We start from the raw sequence: 25,279 nt of genomic DNA, 5'->3' as shown, positions 1-25,279 counted from the left end.
TGAGTCTTGTAAGTTACATTAATGAAAGTGCTGTTCCAAGGTCTATAAATACAGGTCATGACACAGTCCCGTGATGCATTGCTAAATCGCCATTTTATGGGGTTCTAGTTCACCAATTTTCAAATTTATCAGCTGTTATCATTACAGATTGAACAACATGATGTGTGTTATTTTGTTACATTGTTCATGTGATATTGATTGGCTTTGAATTGTAAAATAAATTGTTCCGACAGAATAATAATATTTAGATTCCAACTAGGAACTGAATTGTTGATTTTTAGATTTAATTGATCGGGAACTTGAAGCTTTTTTCGAAGTTGGCCTAGCATATTTCTGTCTTGTCCCAATGCCTTATGAATCATAATCCTCGAGTTACAAGAATAATAACAATTTTTAATAATAAAGAAATGAATAATTGAAGCATTTATTATTGAAATTTCATTATTAAAAAATTGAATACCTGAATTCACATATTATCTGAACCAGAATATTGTTTTTAAAATGCATAATTTTGTTACGAGCAAATTGAATTAGATTGCATTTTCAAATGTACCGCCATAAAGACCCCACATAATGGCCGCTCCATAAGGAACACGAGTGTCATGACCTGTATTTATAGACCTTGGGGTTGTTCAGTTCAGAAGGAATATCAATAATTTGAGTATAATGTTGTTTATAAATTTGTCTCTATCAAGTTTATGAAACATATTATAGAGTAAAATGTGTAAGAAAATTCCAGAATACTCACATTTAAAGGCAGTCACTTCCCACTTTCAAATCACTGTCTCACTTTTTTATCCAAAATTATTCACAAAATACACACACTTTCCTGATTTTAATGCCCTACACTATCAGGTCTTCAATAAAACACAACTTTTCTCATCTGAATTCACAACTTCTAACACCACTTTTCGTGAAAATTTCTCTTATTGTCGGTGGTCGATTTGTACTTTTCATCATGTTTTTGGAGTTACACGTGTCAAATTCTAGGCTGCTTTTTATGTTGAGGTACAGGAACTACAATGACCATCTGTAACTGAGGAAGAAAAAAAAATTATTAGAATAAATAATTCTATATTATAATAAATATTTTTTTAAATGTATGAATTCAGGGCTACTTTCTTGTATTAATACTAGTAGTTCTGTGAACAGTTATAATCAGCTGTTTAGTGGACTATAATACTACCCGTTCAAAAACATCGAACATTTTGAAAATTTATCTTTTCCATCAACGTTAGTAGACAGTTGACTACTAGTAGTTCTGTGAACAATAGACCTCACGCAGTATTCTCATCTACAAGTACCTGATTGAAACTATAGACCTTATGGAAATACAGCAATAGACTGGCTTCTCTACACATCTGTGTAATCACTTGTCAGCTGATTTATGATGAATAATTCTATACTATGATTTTTACTCTAATATTGGCGTATAAAGGAGGCTCCTTTTTCCTTTTATATTATCCTTGAAATGCAAAATTTCCAAAAACCTCGTATATACGTCGACGCGCAATTAAAAAAGGAACATACCTGTCAAATTTCATGAAAATCTATTACTGCGTTTCGCCGTAAATGCGCAACATATAGACATATAAACATTTAAACATTAAGAGAAATGCAAACCGTCGACTTGAATCTTAGACCTCACTTCGCTCGGTCAAAAATAGAATTATAGTGACCTTTAAAATGAATAAAATAATAAAACAAGAATACAAATTGTAACGTAACTACTAGTTTCGGTGATTACACCATCGTCAGGTTATAAATGTAACTTACTATAATAGATCTATATTCCACACAACACTGTATTATCAATTTCAAATACGTACCCAGTACTTTCAAGTACTTTTAATATAGATGTCAAATTAGTTTGGTTACGGTCTTATTAGACCGTATCAATCAATAGAAATAGACTAATTTTCAATCAATAGTCTAATTAGACCGTAATCAATAATGATTAGATAGAAGAACAAACATTTTGATTAAAGGGTAACAGTTTATCAAGTTAGAAGATCCAGTTTGTCAGGTTAGTAGTTAGTATATCTTTAATAATATAAAAGCGAAATAGCACTCACTCACTGATTGACTGATTGACTGACTGACTCACTCATTCACTCACTCGCAGAACTAAAAATCTACCGGACCAAAAAAGTTCAAATTTGGTAGGTATGTTCAGTTGGCCCTTTAGAGGCGCACTAAGAAATCTTTTGGCAATATTTTCACTCTAAGGGTGGTTTTTAAGGGTTTAAAGTTCGTCTTTTAGCATGTATATTCTTCTTATTCTCTTATAATTATAATTGAAAAAAGGCCATACCATATGTTAATATAGAGCTATAATCTAGAGAGAGTACCTCTTCGAAACAGTTGTTAAATGGTAACTAAATTAATAATTTTGTCAGGTTGGCATTAAGTTGAGTTGACTGTTGGGTTGGCACCAAGTTGAAGATTGAAATGTTTTTATCGCGGAAAAATTGATTGGGCATTGCTACTTCAATCAGAGCTATTCCTGGGAATATTATATTACTAGCCGTCAGGCTCGCTTCGATCGCCATATCCGTTTAGCCAGACGTTTAGTCTGGACCCCCGACTGGATCGTCCTAACATATGATAAAAATGTTCAAATGAAAAATGCAGGCGAGCGAAGCGAGCCTTCTGATCTCATTCTTGGACGATCCAGTCGGGGGTCCAAGGGGCGGAGCCCCCTGGCTAGACGGATATGGCGAGCGAAGCGAGCCTGACGGCTAGTCTTTAATAATATAGATGTAATTTTAATAAGATGTCAAATTAGTTTGGTCACAGTCTAATTATTGATTAGATAGATGATCATAAAACTTTTTGATCAAAGTAAAAAAGTTTGTTAAGAAGGTAGATCTAATAACCAACCTATCCTATGTATATTCCAATTCATAATTTCAAATGGGTACCTCCATTAAAGTGGAAGCTTAATAATAAGTTCAAATTATTTTCTGTGTAGTTGATAAGTTGATATTGTGGTAATTATTAATATTGAATGAAAAGACTAAGAAATTTTCAAAAAAACACAGATTTATCAATAGTTAGAAAGACCGGTTTTGGTTGTAAGAAACTCAGTTTATCAGAGATTAGAAAGACTAAGAAATTGTCAAAAACCACAGATTTCTCGATAGTTAGAAAGACCGGTTTCGGTTGTAAGAAACTCAGTTCATCAGAGATTAAAAAGACTAAGAAATTGTCAAAAACCACAGATTTCTCGATAGTTAGAAAGACCGGTTTCGGTTGTAAGAAACTCAGTTTATCAGAGATTAGAAAGACTAAGAAATTGTCAAAAACCACAGATTTCTCGATAGTTAGAAAGACCGGTTTCGGTTGTAAGAAACTCAGTTTATCAGAGATTAGAAAGACTAAGAAATTGTCAAAAACCACAGATTTCTCGATAGTTAGAAATACCGGTTTCGGTTGTAAGAAACTCAGTTTATCAGAGATTAGAAAGACTAAGAAATTGTCAAAAACCACAGATTTCTCGATAGTTAGAAAGACCGGTTTCGGTTGTAAGAAACTCAGTTCATCAGAGATTAAAAAGACTAAGAAATTGTCAAAAACCACAGATTTATTGATAATTAGAAAGACCGGTTTCTGTTGTTACACAATTGTCAATCTCTGATAAACTGAGTTTCTTACAACCGAAACCGGTCTTTCTAACTATCAATAAATCTATGGTTTTTGACAATTTCTAGTCTATTTATTTAAAATTCAAATTCAAGTGATTTTCCTCCTAATTTACAAAAAAACATTGTTTATTATTGAGTAAATAACAAATATTATTTTATTATTTTTGTGACTGTGAAGGAAGATTTTTGTTTGGATTTGTATTTTGAAACTAATTAATCTGATAAATTTGAAATTATTGTAGTAGACCTACATACATTTTTTGGACTCTATGTGTGTGAATGAAGTTATCATTTACATAACCTCTAGACTGTGTATTCCAAATTAAGGTTTAAAGCAGTTTTGGGCGAATGCCTGTTGTTTTACCTGCATTGTATCTATTGTCTATGAATAAATGAAATGAAATGAAATATAATCCGCAACACAATTTCAAATAAGTACCTCGGCACACTCAAGTACAAGAATCTAAGCACATATTTCTAATTATTTATTCTTGTATCATATTTATCTCAGTCTACTCCTAACCAGCACTAAACTTCACTACCATAGAAGTAAAGCAGTCCCCCGATAATTACTTGGTACTTGAAAAAACTAAGCACATGTTGTTCACTTAAATTGTTCACACATCTTTTGTGGACTTTACACGGCGTGCGCTTAATTCAAGCAGGAGCTTAGCTAAGTCCCGTCGTTGCTTCTAGAGCTTGCTAGACTGTCGTCAAGTCGAGAGACCCCGATCTAAATTTAGACTTAGCAATAGCGCGCATCTGTCTGTCTATCTCTGAAACATCTCTCTTCTCTCACACACTCTCTCCCACTCTCTCACTCTCTCTCACTCACTCACTCCATCGTTCTATCATAACTTTATTTCACGAAATCATACTCCGAGTTGGCTATCCCTCCCGAAATACACAGACAAACAAACCTGGAAAACTGAAATCTCTTTTCAAAATTCAGAAATAAAACATAATAAATATCCAAATAATAATTATTATTATCATAATGATCATTATCATCACCATGTTCAATAATAATCATAATTATGATACTATTATCATGATGATGATCATTGTCATTTTTAAAATGATTATGAAAAAGTTATATGATGCAGATTGTAATCAGACATTCATTCACCTTTAAGAAATTAGAAATTCATTAGAGACTAGGGCACTATCGTGAGGTCCACGTTATAATGGCAGTGGATAAAGATAGAAGAATAGCGATGCCGATTCTCTGCATTAATTAATTATATTTCTACACTGTAAAAAACATAATTGGCATCGTTGTGAACCTAGAAAAGGATAGTACCACCGGCTTTGTCGAATAATAGACAAGGATAGCAAAACCAATGTTGATCAAATACTGTCATTATAACGTGGACCTCACTATGGATTAATCTCTGCTATTGCAAACCAATATTATAACACTATGGAACAATATTATAACAATATTATATAATATTGTAAATATTATAACACTATCTAGACTATACTACAATAAAGGAAAGAACTGGCTTGTACACACGTACGGAATAGGAAAGTAGACGAATCAGCTGTGAATAACAAATAGTGAGTAGGTTTTTGATTTTGTATTCAAATTTTTTAAATAAGTGCAATATTTCTTCAGTTTTCAATTTATTGTGATACATTCTGTGATTTATTTAGAGTATAAAATCAACCTTCAAAATTCAAAATTTTACATCATCATTCTTGGACCGAAAATCAAGTGACGAAGCAGTGTGTGATTACATAACCTTAACTTTTGGACAACATTAACATTTTATCAAAATTTTTGGAGAGAAATAGTACAAGCTCGGCCTAGTTTTTCCTCCAATGTCATAATTGTATTATGATTATAGTATTTTATACAATAAATGAATGAATAATAAATAAAGTTATGTTCGACGCATCATCACGTCTCAACTAGGATTAACTTGAAATTTTGCATATAGATTCTTCATTAACCGAGTATGGTTATAGGCATATTTTCAATTCTTCAAGATTTCATTACGTCAAGTTTTCAGTTTATCTTGTTTTAAAATAGGGTTACTGCTACATTTCAAAAAAATTTTCTATAAAATATCTGTATTTATCTTGGTGGAACCCAGCTCAAGAGCCTAAGAACAATACACACTGATAATATTGTCAATCATATCACAGAGAAAAAATACTATATTTCGTTCATCTCTTATATCTCTGATCATATAATTAAGAGAAACGGAAACTATATTTCGTTCATCTCTGATCATATTATAATTATTGTGAGTTGAAGATTGAAAACTAGAAAGAAAAATAAATAACCTGTCATGAAACAGATACAAAAAAATTGCACAATAAACGAATGCAAATTCTCTAAAAGATCAAGTAGTATAATGCATTCAGCTGAGACTCAGAGCCTTGACAATAAATCTTCTGCTTTTTAACCTTGACTCTGAATCTTTTGTACTTCTTTTCTTCTTCTTCTTCTTCTTCTTCTTCCTTCTTTTTCACCTCTCTCTTCCTCTGCTCCCTACTCTTCTTCTTCATCTTCTTCTTTCTTTTTCACCTCTCTCTTCTTCTGCTCCCTACTGTTCTTCTTCTTCTTTGTCTTTTTCTTCTTCTTCTTCTGTCTTCTTCTTCTTCTTCTTCGTCATCATCATCATCATCTCCAGTCTTCTCCTTTTTCTTCATCTTCTTCCTTCCTTTTCACCTCTCTCTTCTTCTGTCCCTACTCTTCTTCTTCTTCTTCTTCTTCTTCTTCTTCTTCTTCTTTATCTTCTTCTTCTTCTTTTCTTCTTCTTCTCTTCTTCTTCTTCTTCTTCTTCTTCTTCTTCTTCTTCTTCTTCTTCTTCTTCTTCTTCCTCATCTTCTTCTTCTTCTTCATCTTCTTCTCTAACTTCTTCTTCTCCCTTCTTTTCCCACCTCCTCTACCACTTCTTCCTCCTTTTTCATTTATCTCTTCTTCTTCTTCTCCTATCTTTCTCTTCTTCTCCTTTCTTCTTTTTCACCTCTCTCTTCTTCTGCTCCCTAATCTTCTTCTTCTTCTTCTGTCTTTTTCTTGTTCTTCGCCATCATCATCATCATCTCCAGTCTTCTCCTTTTTCTTCATCTTCTTCCTTCCTTTTCACCTCTCTCTTCTTCTGCTCCTTACTCTTCTTCATCTTCTTCATCTTCTTCTTTAACTTCTTCTTCTTCTTCCTTCTTTTCCCACCTCTTTTTCTACTTCTTCCTCCTTTTTCATTTCTCTCTTCTCTTTATTCGTACTCTTCTTCTTCTTATTTTTTTTTCTTCTGTTCCCTACTCTTCTTCTTCTTCTTCTTCTTCTTTTTCTTCTGCTCCCTCCGCCTCTTCTTCTCCTCCTCTCTTCTTCTTAATCTTCTTCTTTTACTTCTTTTCCCACCTCCTCTTCTACTTCTTCCTCCTTTTTCATTTCTCTCTTATTTTTATACGTTCTCTTCTTCTTCTTCTTCTTTTTCTTCTTCTGCTCCCTACTCTTCTTCTTCTTCTTTTTCTTCTGCTCCCTACTCTTCTTCTTCTTCATCTTCTTCTTCTTCTCCTACACCTATCTTTTTCTTTTTCTACTTCATTCTCTAGTAAAATAACACAATGCCGGGCGCGCCCTACTGTTGGGGAATAATAATTAATTGAAGAATGAAGAATAATTCAAGCTTTGTTGAGATTCATTTTAAACAGTCAGCATTCCTTATGAATAACAGCAATATGCTTCCCATTCACAAAATGCTGTCTAAAAGTCCCTTAAGGCCAAAGCAGCATTGTTAGGAGAAAAATCTCGCAGCCGGCCAAAAATTGCGCAGAAAATGGAGTCGCAGCATTAAGATGACTCTGACTCGAAAAAGAGTGCAAATAGTTGGGGAAAATAAAAGGTGAAGATAAAAGATTTCTTATCTTCAAATAGAGGAATAGAGAAAACGACTCCTAGGAAAGGAATTGAAAGAGATTAAGAGATAGTGGAGGGGAAAATAAAAGATGGAAATAAAAGATTTGATCTTCAAATAGAGAAATAGAGAAAACGACTCCTAGGAAAAGAAGTGAAAAACATTGAGAAATAGTAGAGAGGAAAATAAAAGATGAAGATAGAAGATTTGATCATTAAATAGAGAAAAAACTTCTAGAAAAACAACTGAAAAAGTAATGAGAAATACGGTAGAACAGCAAGAAAAACTTGAAACCGAATAAAGACTGAGTGAAGGGTGGAGAAACTTCAAGAACAACATAAGTTAAACAAACATTGTTTGTAGTATTTTCAAGAAACTGAGGCTGAACAAAATGTTTAAACAAACATTTTTTGTACTATTTTCAAGAAACTGAGGTTGGCCAAAACGTTGGACTTTTTTTAAGCTTCTCAAAGTTTTCAATAATAAGATTCAGTTAATAATGAATGACCTGATGAAATGAACTAATCTATAATTGAACGAGCTTTAGCGAGTTCTTACTTTCGACTTACTGAAGCTCAAAGTCGTTGTCCGTCAGTATGTTCTACAATAACTAAGTTTGTAGCGTGAATATTATATTGATGTTGTGGAACTTTTCCATAATTGAATAGACTTGAAATGTTGTCAAAAATTCACTTTGATTAAATAAAAATTTATCCTGTAAAATATTAATTTTTATTCAATTGAAGTGGATTTTTGACAACATTTTAAGTCTATTCAATTCTACAATAACTTTAGAAAGAATTGATCAGTCAGCTTCAAATTTTGAACACGTATTCTTCGATACTTTTTACGGGTCAAATTCGTTGCACAACAAAATTGTCTCACTCCTTCGTCCTTTATCAGGATATAACAGATAACATTGAAAGTGCATAAGAAAAAAGTGTTGTGATTTATCATTTAGGCTAGGCACACACCAGTTAGTCAAGACAAGACATGATCAGACACGTTTAGTCACAATACTTCACATTGTTGCTTATGACGCAACTCACACTGATTAGTCATTGCAATTAGACATGTCTTCATAAGCAACTATGTGAAGTATTGTGACTAAACGTGTCTGATCATGTCTTGTCTTGTCTTGACTAACTGATGTGCGCCTAGCCTTAGTCAGCTGAAGATTTCATTGCATGCAATTACAACAGTTTTTTCATTCATTCATTCATAACATGAGCTGAGGCTATTTGAGAGCTATCACACTGATAGTCCTTCATGTGCTTGACACATGATTTCAGTTGGTCAATATACAACATAATTTACAACTTTTACATCAACAAATATACTTCGTACTATTTTCATGTCTTATTCTATATATAATCACTCTATAGTGAAGTCCACGTTATAATGGAAGTGGAGAAAGATAGGAGAACAACGTTGCCGAACCTCTGTCTTGTCAATCTCTTCTATAGACGGTAGCTGATACAGGTTTATTAATGTGATATTAACTGTTCATTCTCGTTTAAAATAATCAATTATATTCTATTGAGCAAGAAATTATATTTTTCAATAATTTCATAATGAATTTTCATAACTATGAAACTATGATTAAATATTTTGTTAATTAAACATTGTTAAAAGACGATCCGGCAACACAGCAAAAGCGAGAAAGAGATAGCGCTATCCGCTTTGATGAATGATAGACAAGGATAGCAATACCATTGCTAATCAAACACTGCCATTTAACGTGGACCTCACTGTAGTGTGTCTATAGATATATATATTCTATAGTCTCTCTAGCTATACAGTCACTACAGTTCACAATATTTTCAATTTATAATTCAAACGAAAATCATATCCTTCCGAAAACCTTGAAACCTACCATCCTTATCTCCACTAGTCAACGACCTTACAGTCCACAAATTTCCAATTTTACAGGAAAATGCTTTTAAAACGGAAAAGGAACCTGTCAAGAGCATCGCATTGTCATCAAACTATAAAAACTGTCATAAAAATGTGTGAAAAAACTCATTAAACTCATTTTATGGAGAAAGCTGCGGAGCCTCCACACTACACACGTCCTAGCGTGTGACAAGGATGGGGAATTGGAAGGATAAATGTGTTTGAGAAGGATAGGAGACAAATTGAGGAAGATAGAAGTAAGAAAGATACGGGAGTTGAAAAATGATAGAAAATTGGAAGGATAGAAAAAAGACAGTGAAGGAAGACAGAAGTCTGAACGTTACAGAAGTTGGAAAAGGATAGACAATTGGAAGGATATTGTGTTTAAAAAGGAAGGATGAGAGACAGAAAGTGAGGAAGGATACGAGTCTAAATGATACAGAAGTTGAAAAAAGATAAACAATTTGAAGAATAAATGTGTTTAAGAAAAATATAAAACAGAAAGTGAGGAAGATAGAAGTCTATACGATACAGGAGTTGAAAAATAATGGAAAATTGGAAGGATACATGGGATTAAGAAGGATAGGAAACATAGAAAGTGAGTGAGAGAGAAGTCCGAATGATAAGGGAGTTGAAAAATGATAGAAAATTGGAAGGATACATTGGATTAAGAAGGATAAGAAACAAAAAGTGAGTGAGAGAGAAGTTCGAAAGATACGAGAGTTGAAGAAGGATAGGTAATTGGAAGAATACTTGTGTTTAAGAAGAATGGAAAACAGAAAGTGAGAAAGGGTACGTGTCTGAACAATACAACAGTTGGAAAATGATAGAAGATTGGAAGGATACTTGAGTTAAAGAAGGATAGAAAACAGACAGTGAGGAAGACAGAAGTCTGAACGATACAGTAGTTGAAAAATGATAGAAAATTGGAAGGATATTTTTGTATAGAAAGGATAGGAAACACAGAAAATGAGTAAGATAGAAGTTCGAAGTATACGGGAGTTGAATAAGAATATAAAATTGGAAACTCGGAAAAGATGAAGACTTGAAGGATAAAATGGAGTTGGAGAAAGATAAGAGAATTGGAACTGAAAAGGATGACAGGATAAGAGTGAATAAGGACGATCTAAATGTGAAGAAGAAGAAGAAGAAGACAGGAAAAGAAGGAGAAGGAGAAGAAGAAGAATAAGAAGAAGGAGAAGAAGAAGATGATTGATTGATTGAGTACTTTATTTATGTAGATTACAATATATACTGGCTTATACACTTATATACAATAGCTTACAATACAGCAAAATTATAGATGAATTTACATAATATAGACTAAGAAAATAAATATTGAACTGTATATGATATGAAAAAGTAATTTGTAATATAATAACTATAGATAATTATATTGTTATGCATCTACATAAATTGGCGCAGCTTTGGACATATAAATGTCCATTCTTCGGAAAGAATATTAAAAATATCCTCCCCACTAACTCTCTACCAAATGAAGATGAAGGGAGAAGAAGGAGAGAAAGGAGTAGGTATTGCAGGAGGAGGAGGAGGAGGAGGAGGAGGAGGATATGGAGAAGAAGAAAAAGAACAAGAATAAAAGGAAATTGGGCAGAAGGAGGTGACAGATAAGGATAGAAGATGATAAGAGACAAAGATAACGTTACAAGAAAGTGCAGACAATGTCATATACAGGAAAAATACCTTCACGTTATTTTCAAATAGTGTCATCACCTACTCGCCTGTAGTGAGATTCCATCTAAATTGTCAGCATTATTAGAATGAAAAGCATTTATGTTATCTATGAGGATTGCTGACACGGTTTGAAGTGAATCTGCCTAGCCTAGCCTCTTACGATGATAAATTTCAGAGCGCAAAATGTGCAGATCATCTGCAGACTATGGACGTAACAAGATACCAAAGTGTTAATTATTGAAAAAGTTATTGTGGGAGGAAAATAGTGACTCAAGAAAAGAAATACTTGTGAAGGAATAATTATAATCTTAATTATACTAGTAGTTCTGTGAACAGTAGACCTCACGCAGTTTTCTCATCCAGTACCTGATCGAAACTATAGACCTTATGGAAATACAGCAATAGACTGGCTTCTCCACACATCTGTGTAATCACTTGTCAGCTGATTTATTATGAATAATAATTCTATAATTATTCAAATATTAGAATTGGACAAATATTATAAGATATTTAATCTAATATTGGCGTATGAAGGAGGCTCCTTTTATACTTGAAATACAAAATTTCCAAAAACCTTGTATATACGTCGACGCGCAATTAAAAAAGGAACATACCTGTCAAATTTCATGAAAATCCATTACCGCGTTTCGCCGTAAATGCGCAACATATAAACATAAAGAGAAATGCCAAACCGTCGACTTGAATCTCAGACCTCAATTTGCTCGGTCAATTAGAGCTTCTTCTATAATAATTATGATGGAAGGAAGAATTGACTTGTACACGTAAAGGTGCGTACAGACTTTCGCTCTGCTCCGCAACCGAACGTCACTCCAGCAGAGCGATTGATGATCGACCGGGGAGCAACAGTGGTTCGACCGGGGAACGCGTGAAGATTTAACATCTTCCGTAACGTTCATGATGGGTACGTGGGCGGTGCGACTGTGGTTCGATGGAGGAACGCAGGCGGTACGAGGACGGTACGTGGGCGGAGCGTGCTCGGTGCGGGTTGGATGCGCGTATATGTGTACGCAGCTTTAGGGATATAAGATTCTCTAATGACGCATCATCACGCCTCTACTACTCAACTGATTATCTTGAAATTTAAAGCCGTGACCACACTGAACAAATGTTTGGCAAACATGTTTGTTGAGGGGCTCAGGGACAAACATTTTAGAAAGTTTGGACAATCATTGTTTTTCAAACAAAAGATTACTGTTTTTCCAAACATTTTCAGTGTTTGCTATAAAACATAGAACCTGTTCTCCTCACTTACAAATATTTTGTTTGGTGACCCGTCCACACTGGCCACCAACAAACATTGTTTGTCAAACATAATCAAATTTGCCCAAACAGTTTCAGCAAACATGTTTGTCGAACATTTGTTCAGTGTGGTCACGGATTTACAGAAATAGATTATCAATTTACCGAGGATAGTTATAGTCCCTATTTTAAATTCTTCAAGACTTAAGTAGGCCAAGGTTTTAATCAGACCGTTGAGAAGCACGGGTTACCTGCTAGTAAAATAATACGATTAATGCATTACAATATAAATCTGTGAATCATTTGAATGACGATTCGAATTCATACCAAGATTATAATGCATTCAAAATATTGTAACTATAGAACAATAAGTCTATAGCTGATACAGTACAGTACAGTTACAGGATTTGGAGACCTAAATTCTTACACACCCTGTATAGTGAACGGTGTTCAGCTCAGACGTGTTTAGCATAATTTGAGTCATATTATTAAGGATCATTGAATTCATATCACTGCTTGGCTTTGCTTTTGAGCGTACCGTTTATCTAAACATTACTTGCCTTTTCTTTCAATATGCGAAAAGTTTGACAAACTGAAAACTTGATGTTCTGGAATCTTGAATAATTTAAAAAAGGCCAATAACCATCATCGGTAAATAGAGAATCAATACTCAAAATTTCAAGTTAATCAGTCCAGTAGTTCAGACGTGATGATGCGTCATTCGTGAGTTTTCAATCCCGTACGTGTATAAGCCGACTCTTAGAGAACTATTAGTTCTGTTGAACAGTAGACCTCACGCAGTATTCTCATCCACAAAAGTACCTGATTGAAACTATAGTCCTTATGGAAATACAGCAATAGACTGGCTTCTCCACACATCTGTGTAATCACTTGTCAGCTGATTTATGATGAATAATTCTATAGTCTGATTTTTACTTTCCTTGCCCTATTACCATAGGTAAGGAAAGTATTGCTTTCCGAAAAAAATTAAGGTACCCCAATTTCTAAATTTCTATACGTATCAAGGTCCCCTGAGTCCAAAAAACTGGTTTTTGGGTATTGGTCTGTTTGTGTATGTGTGTGTGTGTGTGTGTGTGGTGTGTGTGTGTGTGTGTGTGTGTGAGTGTGTGTATGAGTGTATGTGCGTCTGTGTACACGATATCTCATCTCCCAATTAACGGAATGACTTGAAATTTGGAATTTAAGGTCCTTTCATTATAAGGATCCGACACGAACAATTTCGATCAAATGCAATTCAAGATGGCGGCTAAAATGGCGAAAATGTTGACAAAAACAGGTTTTTCGTGATTTTCTCGGAAACGGCTCCAACGATTTTGATCAAATTCATAACTAAAAGAGTCATCGATAAGTTCTATCAACTGCCTCAAGTCCCATATCTGTAAAAATTTCAGGAGCTCCGCCCCATCAATGCAGATAGATTCCCAATTATCAGGCTTCAGATACAATTGAAACAAAAAAAATCAAGTGGAGTAGATTGAACATGAAAATCTCTACAATTAATGTTCAGTAACATTTTCACCTAAAATTGAAAATAAGCTTTAAATTCGAGAAAATGTGATTATTCAATTGCAAATTATTGTTGATTCTATTAAATCATTCACTATGAAGAGATAGCAGACCTCATGTGTGTCTTCAGCGATATTGCCCTGTCACCAGCTGGCTCAAATATTTGAATAGTAGACTTGAGATGCGCGGGAACACTAGCGTCAGGTGATCAATTTTCATAACGGCAAGGAAAGTTGTGTGAGTGCGCCACACCAGATTTTTACTCTAATATTGGCGTATGAAGGAGGCTCCTTTTTCCTTTTATATTATCCTTGAAATGCAAAATTTCCAAAACCTTGTATGTACGTCGACGCGCAATTAAAAAAGGAACATACCTTTCAAATTTCATGAAAATCTATCACCGCGTTTTGCCGTAAACGCGCAACATTAAGAGAAATGCCAAACCGTCGACTTGAATCTTAGACCTCACTTCGCTCGGTCAATTATACACAGTGTTCTGAAAAAAGGTTTCCATAATTCAAGGCGTGACTGACTTATCACATCAAAAGAAGCTGTGAATAAATTATTTGTGTTTATTGTACATTTAACATAGTAAATCTACTTCAAACCTTGAAGGAACTTGTTTTTCGGGACCAAGTTTTGCGTATTTCGTCACATATCTTGAAAATTACTGTAGCTACAGGTCTGCAAACGGTTTTATTCAATTTCTCAGCTCATTTTACATAAAATAAGATTCGTCTTAATTCGGACCCATGTTAATTAGAACTTCATTCATCTTTTGATGTGAGGAATCACGCCCTGACTTATGGGCACTTTTTTCAGAACACCCTGTAGATTATGGATTCGAAAGGCTATACTTCTAAATAATCGTGGTATGAATACAAATCGTCATTCAAATAAATGACAAATTTATATTGTGTCTCATTATCTTTATATAAATGCATGATACTCATCAGTAAACTCTGTGTCCTAAACCGTTTTGCTTTGAAATCCTCATGTTTTTAAAGAACAAGATTGAAAATATGAACACTTGTTCAAAAAGAACGCACAATCATTGTTATCAATGTCCTAATGAAAGAACTGGATCTAGAAATGAGTTCTATATATGGACAATACGGAAAGAGACGGCTATGATGAAAAATTATTGCTTTAGATTCACTTCTCACTGTTTGGCATTAGTTGAATAGAAGGCGGTGGTGATGTTAGCATGCGATGTTAATATAGTTGTCCTTCTCGTCGTAAAGGTCAGCCTATCTATGCCTCTTTGTCGGTCAGATGTTCGTTGGATGGGTGATGGACAATGGAAGGATTACATGGCGAAGAAGAGGAATAGAAGAAGAATGGAGATTGTAGAAAATGAAGGAGATGGATGAGTAGAGAAGGACAAGAAAGGATGAAGAAGAAAAAGAAGAAGAAGAAGAAGAAGAAGAAGAAGAAGAAGAAGAAGAAGAAACAAACAGATGGTGGAGAAGAATTGGATGGATAAGAAGATTGGTGGAGAATGAGTAGAAAATGAAGAAGATGATGATGATGAACAAGTAAAAGAAGAAGAAGAAGAAGAAGAAGAAGAGAAGAAGAAGAAGAAGAAGAAACAAACAGATGATGGAGAAGAAGAAACAAACAGATGGTAGAGAAGACTTGGATACATAAGAAGATGAAGTAGAAATGGTGGAGAAGAAATAGAAAATGAAGGAGATGATGATGATGAAGAAAAATAAGAAGTAGTAGTAGAAGAAGAAAAAGAAGAAGAAGAAGAAGAAGAAGAAGAAGAAGAAGTAGAAGAAGAAGAAGAAGAAGAAACAAACCGATGGTAGAGAAGACTTGGATGGATAAAAAGATGTAGTAAAAATGGTGGAGAATAAGTAGAAAATGAAGGAGATGATGATGAAAGAGAAGAAGAAGAAGAAAAGAAGCAGACGTTGGAGGAGAAGATGAAAAGATAGGAAGAAATAAACACATGTTTATGGAGGAGAAGAAGATGTGAGAGGTGATTGAATGAAGAGGTGGAGAAAAAGTAGAAAATGAAGGAGAAATAGAGGCTAGACGCTAGAAGATAGAAGAGGAACATTTTTGTAGTAGGAGAAGAGACAGATGTTAGAGAAGGAGTTGAAAGAAGAAGGAGAAGAAGATATGTGAGAATACACCTCGTATGAGACAATTACATCACCTTACATTCAAATACATTATTGATGAGATGATACATGGCATTGGAATTTAATCTAGAATATTACGGGGAAATGTTACAACAAATAATTTAGTAAAATACGAGGAATAATAGATAATTGAGAATTCAGGGTCATAGAACTACATTCTATGAGACAAGCCCTCAGAATATGATCAACAAGATTTTGAATGTTCTCCCCACAGAAATTACCAACCTGACGAATAAATAGGAATTCAAGAATTGACTCAGAAACTGGCTAATAAACAATAGTATCTCACTGCCATTTAAATAGTAATTTTACTGCGACTACACCCCATTTCGGAAAGCCAATTTTCTGACTCAAGCTGTTCAAAGTCTAGAGCTTAGGTGAATCCGAGACTACCAGCGTCAAAAAGCTTCACGAAAAAAAACGTTTTTATAAACCATTTATGTTTTGATAACATGAAAATGTTACTTGATAACATTTATATGTTACTTGATTATGTTACTTTATATGATACTTGATTTTAACTTGAAAATGATTTACTTGATAACTTTTATCGTGTTGAGAAAATTTCTGTTGAGAAAAGAAAGGTTAGTGTGAAATTTAGTCCCACTAACATATTTTTTCAAACTGTTACATTCATTACTAATTTTGCTCCATATAAAATATGTTGTGTTCTGGTTATGAGAACTAAAAAGCAGCAAATCTTCAATGTGTGACCTTGGGCGAAAAATAGCTCTGTAATTAGTTGCTAGTAAACAAACATGAAATGTTTACGATACATTCCATGCGAAGATATAAAATATTCTGGTAGATATTAAACTTATTTCTACTGAATGAAATTGGGAAGAAGAGATGGAAAGGAGCTATCAGATAGACAGATGATGAAGAAGAAAAAGGAGAAGAGAGAGAGAAGGAGGAGGAGATGAAGAAGGAGAAGAGAGAAGGAGGAGGAGATGAAGAAGAAGAAGAAGAAGGAAGGAAGAGGAGGAGAAGGAGAAGAAGAAGTGGAAGAGGAGGAAGAAGAAGAAGTAGAAGAGGAGTCCTTCCTCCTCTTCTACTTCTTCTTATTCAACATCCTCCTCATTCACTTTATCCACCTCATTTTACTACTCTTCCTCCTTCTCAATCACCCTCTCTTCATTCACCTTCTTTTTCTTCTTCTTCTATTTCTTCCCTCTTTTTTTTCTCCTTCTTCTTCTCCATCACCCCCTCTTCATCCACCTTCTTTTTCTTCTTCTTCTACTTCTTCCCTCTTTTTCTTCTCCGTCTTCTTCTTCTCCAACATCCTCCTCCTTTTCCTCCTTTTTATCCACTTTCATTATCTTCTTAGAAGAAGAAGAAGAAGAAGAAGAAGAAGAAGAAGAGAGAGAAGGAGGAGGACATGAGGAAGGAGAAGAGAGAAGGAGTAGGAGATGAAGAAGAAGAAGGAAGGAAGAGGAGGAGAAGGAGAAGAAGAAGTGGAAGAGGAGGAAGAAGAAGTAGAAGAGGAGGAGGAGGAAGAAGAAGAAGAAGAAGAAGAAGAAGAAGAAGAAGAAGAAGAAGAAGAAGAAGAAGAAGAAGAACAAGACAAGTAGTTGGAAGAAGAACAAGTACAAAGAAGAAGGAAATGGTGAAATGGAAAAACGGAAGAAGTTATTGGAATAAAATAATGATTGGTGAAGAAAAAAGAGAGGAAGAAGAAAAGGGAGTAATAGAAGGGCAGAAGGAGATCAAGAACAGAGAAGGAAATGAAGTGTATTAATGACTGTATTAGTGTGAACATTTTCTGCTTGTCTATAAATATTTTGAGAGAACGAATTATTTTTCTAGGACTAGTTTACAGGAAATAATAAATCACTACGGAGCTTTGGTGACCTTCAAACATTTTTCGAAAAATCCATATCTATGGACTAGATATAAGAAAGATTACATTTCAATCTCATTCCATTTCAAGTGAACTTCAAGTAATGACGTTTCAATATTCAACGTTCAACTTGAAGCGCAACTTTCAAGATTTAGCTGGCAGAAAGTTCTTTCAACTTAGTCGGGCGACTTCAATTTTCAGCTGGATTCTGTCCAGTTCTACTAATTATTTAAAGAACGCGTGAACCTCCAATAAACTATCCCCTCCATTCACTATCTCTTCTTCTTCTTCTTCTTCTTCATCATCATCATCTTCTATTGCTTCTACTCACTAATCACAGTTCAGCCAACCAAAAACAAACCCACTCCACAAAAATTTTGTTTTCTCATAATTTTTGTATTCTCTCCTTTTCTCCTCCTACATCTTTCCCTTTTTCTTCTTCTTCTTCTTCTTTCTCATCACCATCATCATCTTCTATTGCTTTCATTCACGAATCACAGTTCAGCCAACCAACAACAAAACCTTCCCATAAAAATATAGTTTTCTTCTCAATTATCTATTCTCTCCTTTTCTGTTTGTTCTACATATTTTCCTTTTTTTCTTCTTTTTCTCCTTCTCATTCTTCCTCTTCTTCTTCAATAAATTCCTTTTTCTTGTAAATCACAGTTCAGCCTACCATTAATTCTATCTATTCCTCACTTTCCAATACATTCCGATGCATTTTCTGCTTCTTCTCTATCATATTCTTCTTACTCTCCTTCTCCCACTTGAATATATTCTCTCTCTTCACCTTCAGCCTCTTCTTTTCCCTCTCAACACCTTCTTCATCACCTCCTTCTTCTTCTTCTTATTCTCCTTCTCCCACTTGAATATATTCTCTCTCTTCACCTTCAGCCTCTTCTTTTCCCTCTCAACACCTTCTTCTTCTCCTTCTTCTTCTTCTTCTTATTCTCCTTCTCCCACTTGAATATATTCTCTTTCCTCACCTTCAGCCTCTTCTTTTCCCTCTCAACACCTTCTTCTTCTCCTTCTTCTTCTTCTTCTTATTCTCCTTCTCCCACTTGAATATATTCTCTTTCTTCACCTTCAGCCTCTTCTTTTCCCTCTCAACACCTTCTTCATCTCCTTTTCCTTCTTCTTCTCACTATCCTTCTCCCCCTTGAATTTATTCTCTTTCTTCACCTTCAGCCTCTTCTTTTCCCTCTCAACACCTTCTTCTTCTTCTTCTTCTACTACTACTACTACTACTACTACTACTACATGTTCTTTGTCATCTTATGTTCTTCTTCATCTTCTTCTTCTTCTCCTCCTTCTTCATCATCCTTTCCTTCGTCTTCTACGGTACATCTCACTCACTTTTCTCTTTTCTTCTCCATGTCCATCACCATTAATTTCAGTAGCATCTCTCAAGAATTCAGCCTTGCCTAGCAAACTATGACGAAGTGGGTCTGCTCCAAAACTTTCTGTTGACTCTCAAATCTGTCGATTGATATGCGAGTGTGTTTGGCTTTGAGAGTAAATATTTTTAGCCAATATTTTACAGCTATTTCCTATATGACTGACGGTTTACATCACACAAACCAACATTACTATCGTGTAAAAAACTAACAAATATACAGCCAAATAAGAATTGAATTTGGTGAGATTTGACCTGAGCTGAATAAATATTTTGCTAGATATGAATATTTATTCATATTAACTGAATAAATATTTTGCCGTATATTCAAGAATACATTCCTACTGCTCTAATATACGAAAATCGTAGTGGCATGATTTTCAGTTCAAAAACTGAACTTCAAACATTATAGTCTGTGTGGAATAAGTTGAGACTTGGCTCTCCACCCATTTATACTAGTAGTTCTGTGAACAGTAGACCTCACGCAGTGTTCTCATCGACAAGTACCTGATTGAAACTATAGATTCTTGTTAAAAATAGTAAATTATCTTATTTTATTCTTTACAGAAATATATTTTCCAATAACTAGTAGTTCTGTGAACAGTAGACCTCACGCCACGAAGTATTCTCATTCACAAGTACCTGATTGAAACTATAGACCTTGTAGAAATTCAGCAATAGACTGGCTTCTCCACACATCTGTGTAATCACTTGTCAGCTGATTTATGATGAATAATTTTATAGTCTGATTTTTACTCTAATATTGGCGTGTGAAGGAGGCTCCTTTTTCCTTATATATTATCCTTGAAATGCAAAATTTCCAAAAACCATGTATATAAGTCGACGCGCAATTAAAAAAGAAACCTGTCAAATTTCATGGAAATCTATTACCGCGTTTCGCCGTAAATGCGCAACATATAAACATTCAAACATTTAAACATTGAGAGAAATGCCAAACCGTCGACTTGAATCTTAGACCTCAATTCGCTCGGTCAATTAAAAAGTTTCTAGCAAGTAGAAAATGTCATGTTTTCTGCTCGAAATGTCTCGACATTGACAAACATAATCATCAATTGAAAAATAAATATAGGTCGGATAAAAATGATCCAGATACCAATAGAAAGAAGACATTCTCCCCGTTAATTTGATATATAATTCTTACGCATTACGACGCCTCATGATTCTGGGAGAAGTGATATTCAAAAGAAAAACAAATTTTCGCGAATTTTCCAATTTTATCATAAAAGTTGAATTTCCTTTTAATCCTTCAACTCTGCAACTTTTTTAAAACTACTGGCATATCGGGGATGATATTCTACATCCAATTCTGACGTTAAATTGGAAATTTTAGAAAGTAGCAAACATTACATGATTTGGCAACCTTGTAATTTCTTTGGAGTAAGAACCAAGTCACAACTTATTTTTTTACACAAACTATAGTTTTCTAGTTATTATAATGGAGCGGTTATTGAAGATTTAACACATAACAAAACTTGTAAATCAACTACACACAATGGAGAGGTATAAATACTGAAGTGTATTTGCAGAGAATGCTTTTTATCAATGAATTCATTCATCAATTCTGTTAAATGCAATCGATTTGAATAAAAATACTTTGATTAGTCTCAACACTTTTTCATTTAATATCGAGAAACTAGTTTATATTTGATATGGATATCTATCATCTTCACAACATACAATATATCTTCAACGAATTTCAAGACATTTCTATGACCAATAGCAGCAAATTCAATATATTTGAGTAAGTACAGTAGCAACAGAATGAAGAAGATAAATTATTAAACAACGAAGAAACTAAAAAACTACGAAGAAATAGGCCTACTAGAAACGAGCTTGTATTACAGTGATGAAAAAACCGCCCAAAACAAAAATATACAAGAGGGAGTAGCTATGAAGATATCAGCTGATTGAGACAAAATAGAAAGAAACCGCTAAAAAAAGAAACAGGAAGGAGGAACCAGGTGAAAGAAATCCCCAAACAAAAAATAAAACTACAAGAAAGAACACAAATAAAAAATGAGAAATGATTACTGACAGTTGTTCTTGCCATCTTTACTCCTCCTCCTCCTCCTCCTACTACTACTACTACTCCTCCTCCTCCACCTCCTACTCCTCTCCAACCTTCTCCTCTTTATCCACCTTCTTCTTCTTCTCCTCTTTATCCACCATCTTCTTCTTTTACTTAAAAAACATCCTCCTCCTGCTCATATCCACCTTCTTTTACTTCATCTCCTTCTTCAACATCCACCTCCTTTTCCTTCTCTTTTTCCACTTACTTTTCCTTCTTTTTCTCTTCCTGCTCCTTCTCCTCCTCTTCATCCACCTTCTTCTTCTTCAACATCATCCTCCTCCTCCTCCTTCTCTTTATCCACCTTCTTCTTCAACAACATACTCCTCCTCCTTCTCTTTATTCACCTTCTTCTTCTTCAACATCATCCTCCTCCTCCTTCTCTTCATCCACCCTCTTCATCTTCAAAATCATCCTCCTCCTCCCCTTCTTTATCCACCCTTTTCTACTCCTTCTTCTCCTCCTGCCCCTCCACCTCTCTTCAACCTCCTTCTCCTTCTCCTCTTTATTCACCGCCTTCTTCTTCTTCTTCTGTATCTTCTTCTTCCTCCGTCTTCTTTTCCATCTTCTTCTTTCGTCTTCTTGTTGTTCTTCTTCTTTTTCTTCTTCTTCTTCTTACTTCTCTTTATACTCTTTCTCCATCATCATTCTTCTTCTTTTTCTTCTTGTTCTTCTTCTTACTTCTCTTTATACTCTTCTTCCATCATCATTTTTCTTCCTCTTCTTCTTACTCCTCTTTATTCATCATCAACTTCTTCTTCTTCTTCTTTCTTCTTCTTATTCTTCTTCTCTTCCTCCTCCGTTTACTCTTCCATCATCACTCATCCCCCGTCTCCACCTTCGCCTATCAAAGATTCTCTCTCTCACTCACTCACTCACTCACTCTCTCTCTCTCTCTCCATCCACGCCGTACGTCTAATCCAAATTTGGCCGTTCTGTGAACTTAGATCTACTAGTGTAGACACACGCACGCACACACACACACACACACACACACACCAACACACACACACAGTCACCGCGTTAGACTACTTGTCTGCTATTATTAGACTAAAGTTTGAAAAAAAAAACTCAAACTCAAAATCTACTCTAACTCTGAGGTTTCAAAGAGGCCTCGACAGTACGATTCACTCCAAATTGTCACCATGTTCTATGAATAACATCATATGCTCCCCGTTCAAACACTGCTGACAGTAATTTGCCTCTATAGTTAGATTAACTAAACTTTAACAAAGATTAGTTAAACTTAATTACTTGAAACTTTAACTCTAGTTTAACTAATATTATCTAACTTAACGTTATATTAACTAAACTTTAACAAAGATAGTTAAACTATAATACTTGAAACTTTAACTCTAGTTTAACTAATATTATCTAACTTAACGTTAGATTAATTAAACTGTCAGAATCCCCTGTTAATTACATTCATAATAAAATAATAATAATAATAACACTTCGCATTGCACCAAAATATACAGTATTTTTGAATCACAATTGGGCAGAAATTATGAAGTAATAATCTAAGTGCCGGTTGCACAAAAGCCGGTTGAATTTTAACCTTGATTTTTAGGCCTTTTTTATAAAACGGCTTCTCTGTTTGGTTCACGTGGAATTAATCACAATTAAAATTTAACCGGCTTCTGTGCAACCGGCACTTAAACTGTCAGAATTCCCTGTTACATTGCCAATAACGCTTCTCATTGCACCAATATTAGATATTTTGGACATAAAAATCTGTAATCAATAACCTGTATCAGCCAGCGTCTATAGAAGGCATTGACAAGACTGAGGATCGGCAACGTTGGACCTCACTATAGGAAAGGATAGCGCTAACTGTTTTGTCAAATGATAGACAAGGATAGCAACACCAATGTTGATCAAATACTGCCTTTATAACGTGGACCTCGCTATAGTGTATAGTAGATTATTATGGAAGTAGATATGGAAGTACGCATCTTTCCATAGCTTTAGAGAAAGAGGGAATGAGAGGGGAGAGGATGTGTATGTATGTGTGAGTGTGTCTGAGAGAGAGAGGATAAATGAGGGAGTGGGAGAAAGATTTACTCTAGGAAAGAAAGAGAAAGAGAGTGCGATAAGAGACAGAGAAATTACCACAAAAAGAGATGGACTCCGACTGAAAGAGGCTTTTCCAAAAACATTGGATTCTAGCCAGAAATATAGTCTACACAGATCACAGAGCAAAACCGCATCAAATTATATTAGTAAGTTGTAAGGGGGGGGGGGAAGAACAAGGAGACGCCGGTTACAAGGCGCTTCCAAAATGAAGTGCATAAAAAATTTGGTTTGGTATCAGGACTATCATTTACAGTAGAAGTTGCAGAATCGTGATTCAATTTCTAATACAATATTTACAATATTTCTCTCCTGAACATCAAAGATTTGTTGAGAAGATTGTATTAAATTTTGATTGATTGTTATAAAATCAAGAAATATAAAATTTTAATTAGTTTTAGGGTTAATCGATGGTGTAAATTCATCTACAGTGAGGTCCACGTTACTAGTAGTTCTGTGAACAGTAGACCTCACGCAGTATTCTCATCCACAAGTACCTGATTGAAACTATAGGCCTTAAGGAAATATACAGCGATAGACTGGCTTCTCCACACATCTGTGTAATCACTTGTCAGCTGATTTATGATGAATAATTCTATAGTCTGATTTTTACCCTAATATTGGCGTATGAAGGAGGCTCCTTTTTCCTTTTATATTATCCTTGAATTGCAAAATTTCCAAAAACCTTGTATATACGTCGACGCGCAATATGGAAAGGAACATACGTGTCAAATTTCATGAAAATCTATTACCGAATTTCGCCGTAAATGCGCAACATATAAACATTTGAACATTCAAACATTAAAAGAAATGCCAAACCGTCGACTTGAATCTTAGACCTCACTTCGCTCGGTCAATTATTCTAAGGGCCGTTTGCACAGCGACAGTTTAAACTAAATTTAATTTCAAACTGGATTGAATCTATATCATGTCTCGTTCGTAATAATGTGTTTCATTTTGAGTTCAAGCCACCAGCTGATTAAATCGAGTCACACTTTGACTGTGCAAACGGCCCTAAACGAGAATAAACAATTAATATCACATAAGATATATCAGCTATCTTCTATAGAAGGCAGTGGCAAAACAGAGAACAGGCAACGCTGTTCTATCTTTCTCCACTGCCATTACAACGTGAACCTCACTACAGTTGAAAAGCCCCTTTTTTCTAGAATATCGATCATAAATATCTTGATGATAACGTTACTCCAATTCTCACCTCAAATCATAGACCTGTCAGAATTTATGTATGTGATTTTTTTCTAAATAGGAGGCGAATGATAGAAACGTCAGAAGGGACACGCAACGATCCTTGTTGAAAGAAGATAAATGGGATGAAGAAGAAGAAGAAGGAGAAGAAGAAGAAGAAGAAGAAGAAGAAGAAGAAGAAGAAGAAGAAGAATAAGAAGAAGAAGAAGAAGAAGAAGAAAAAAATACGAGAAAACGAACAAGAATGAAAGAAGAAGAAGAATAAAATTGAAGAGAGAAAAAGGGAATGTAGCAAAACGGTTCTAAGTACAGAGACCGATTATGAAGTAAGTACGATACGGAGAAGAAAATAAGGGGAAAGAGGAAGGAAGAAGAATAAAAGGAGAAGAATAAATGAAAGAGAAAATAGGGAATGTTGAAAAACGTTTCTAAGTGCAGAGACCAATTATGAAGTAAGTACTTAGCAATGAAGAGTAGTTAAAGAAGTAAAAGAAGTTAAAAGTCAGAACTTTTTCTTTTGTTGAAAGATGAAAACACTGACAACACATAACTACTTGTCAATATTATTTCACAATCACCTTTTTATTGAAACATAATTGAGAAACTAGATTCGGTTGCTACACCATTC

At 34.6% G+C, this 25,279-nt stretch overlaps 1 protein-coding gene across 7 annotated transcripts in view; it reads right to left on the bottom strand.

Moving 5' to 3' along the window:
- The window catches only part of LOC111055503, a 160,531-nt gene that overhangs the window by 127,467 nt on the left and 7,785 nt on the right, over positions 1-25,279 (bottom strand). For 6 of the 7 annotated variants that reach the window (XM_039439730.1, XM_039439725.1, XM_039439731.1 and 3 more), the window contains exon 2: positions 749-1,030. The gene's annotated coding sequence lies outside the window, so the exon portion shown is untranslated. Of the gene's footprint in view, positions 1-748; positions 1,037-25,279 lie in introns of all 7 variants that reach the window. The other variant, XM_039439726.1, reaches the window with a different exon arrangement.

The sequence above is a fragment of the Nilaparvata lugens genome, chromosome 13 (genome assembly GCF_014356525.2).
Source record: "Nilaparvata lugens isolate BPH chromosome 13, ASM1435652v1, whole genome shotgun sequence".
Taxonomy (NCBI): Eukaryota; Metazoa; Arthropoda; class Insecta; order Hemiptera; family Delphacidae; genus Nilaparvata; species Nilaparvata lugens.
The sequence above is the reverse complement of the archived record's forward strand: the minus strand, read 5'-3'. Positions and strand labels throughout refer to the sequence as shown.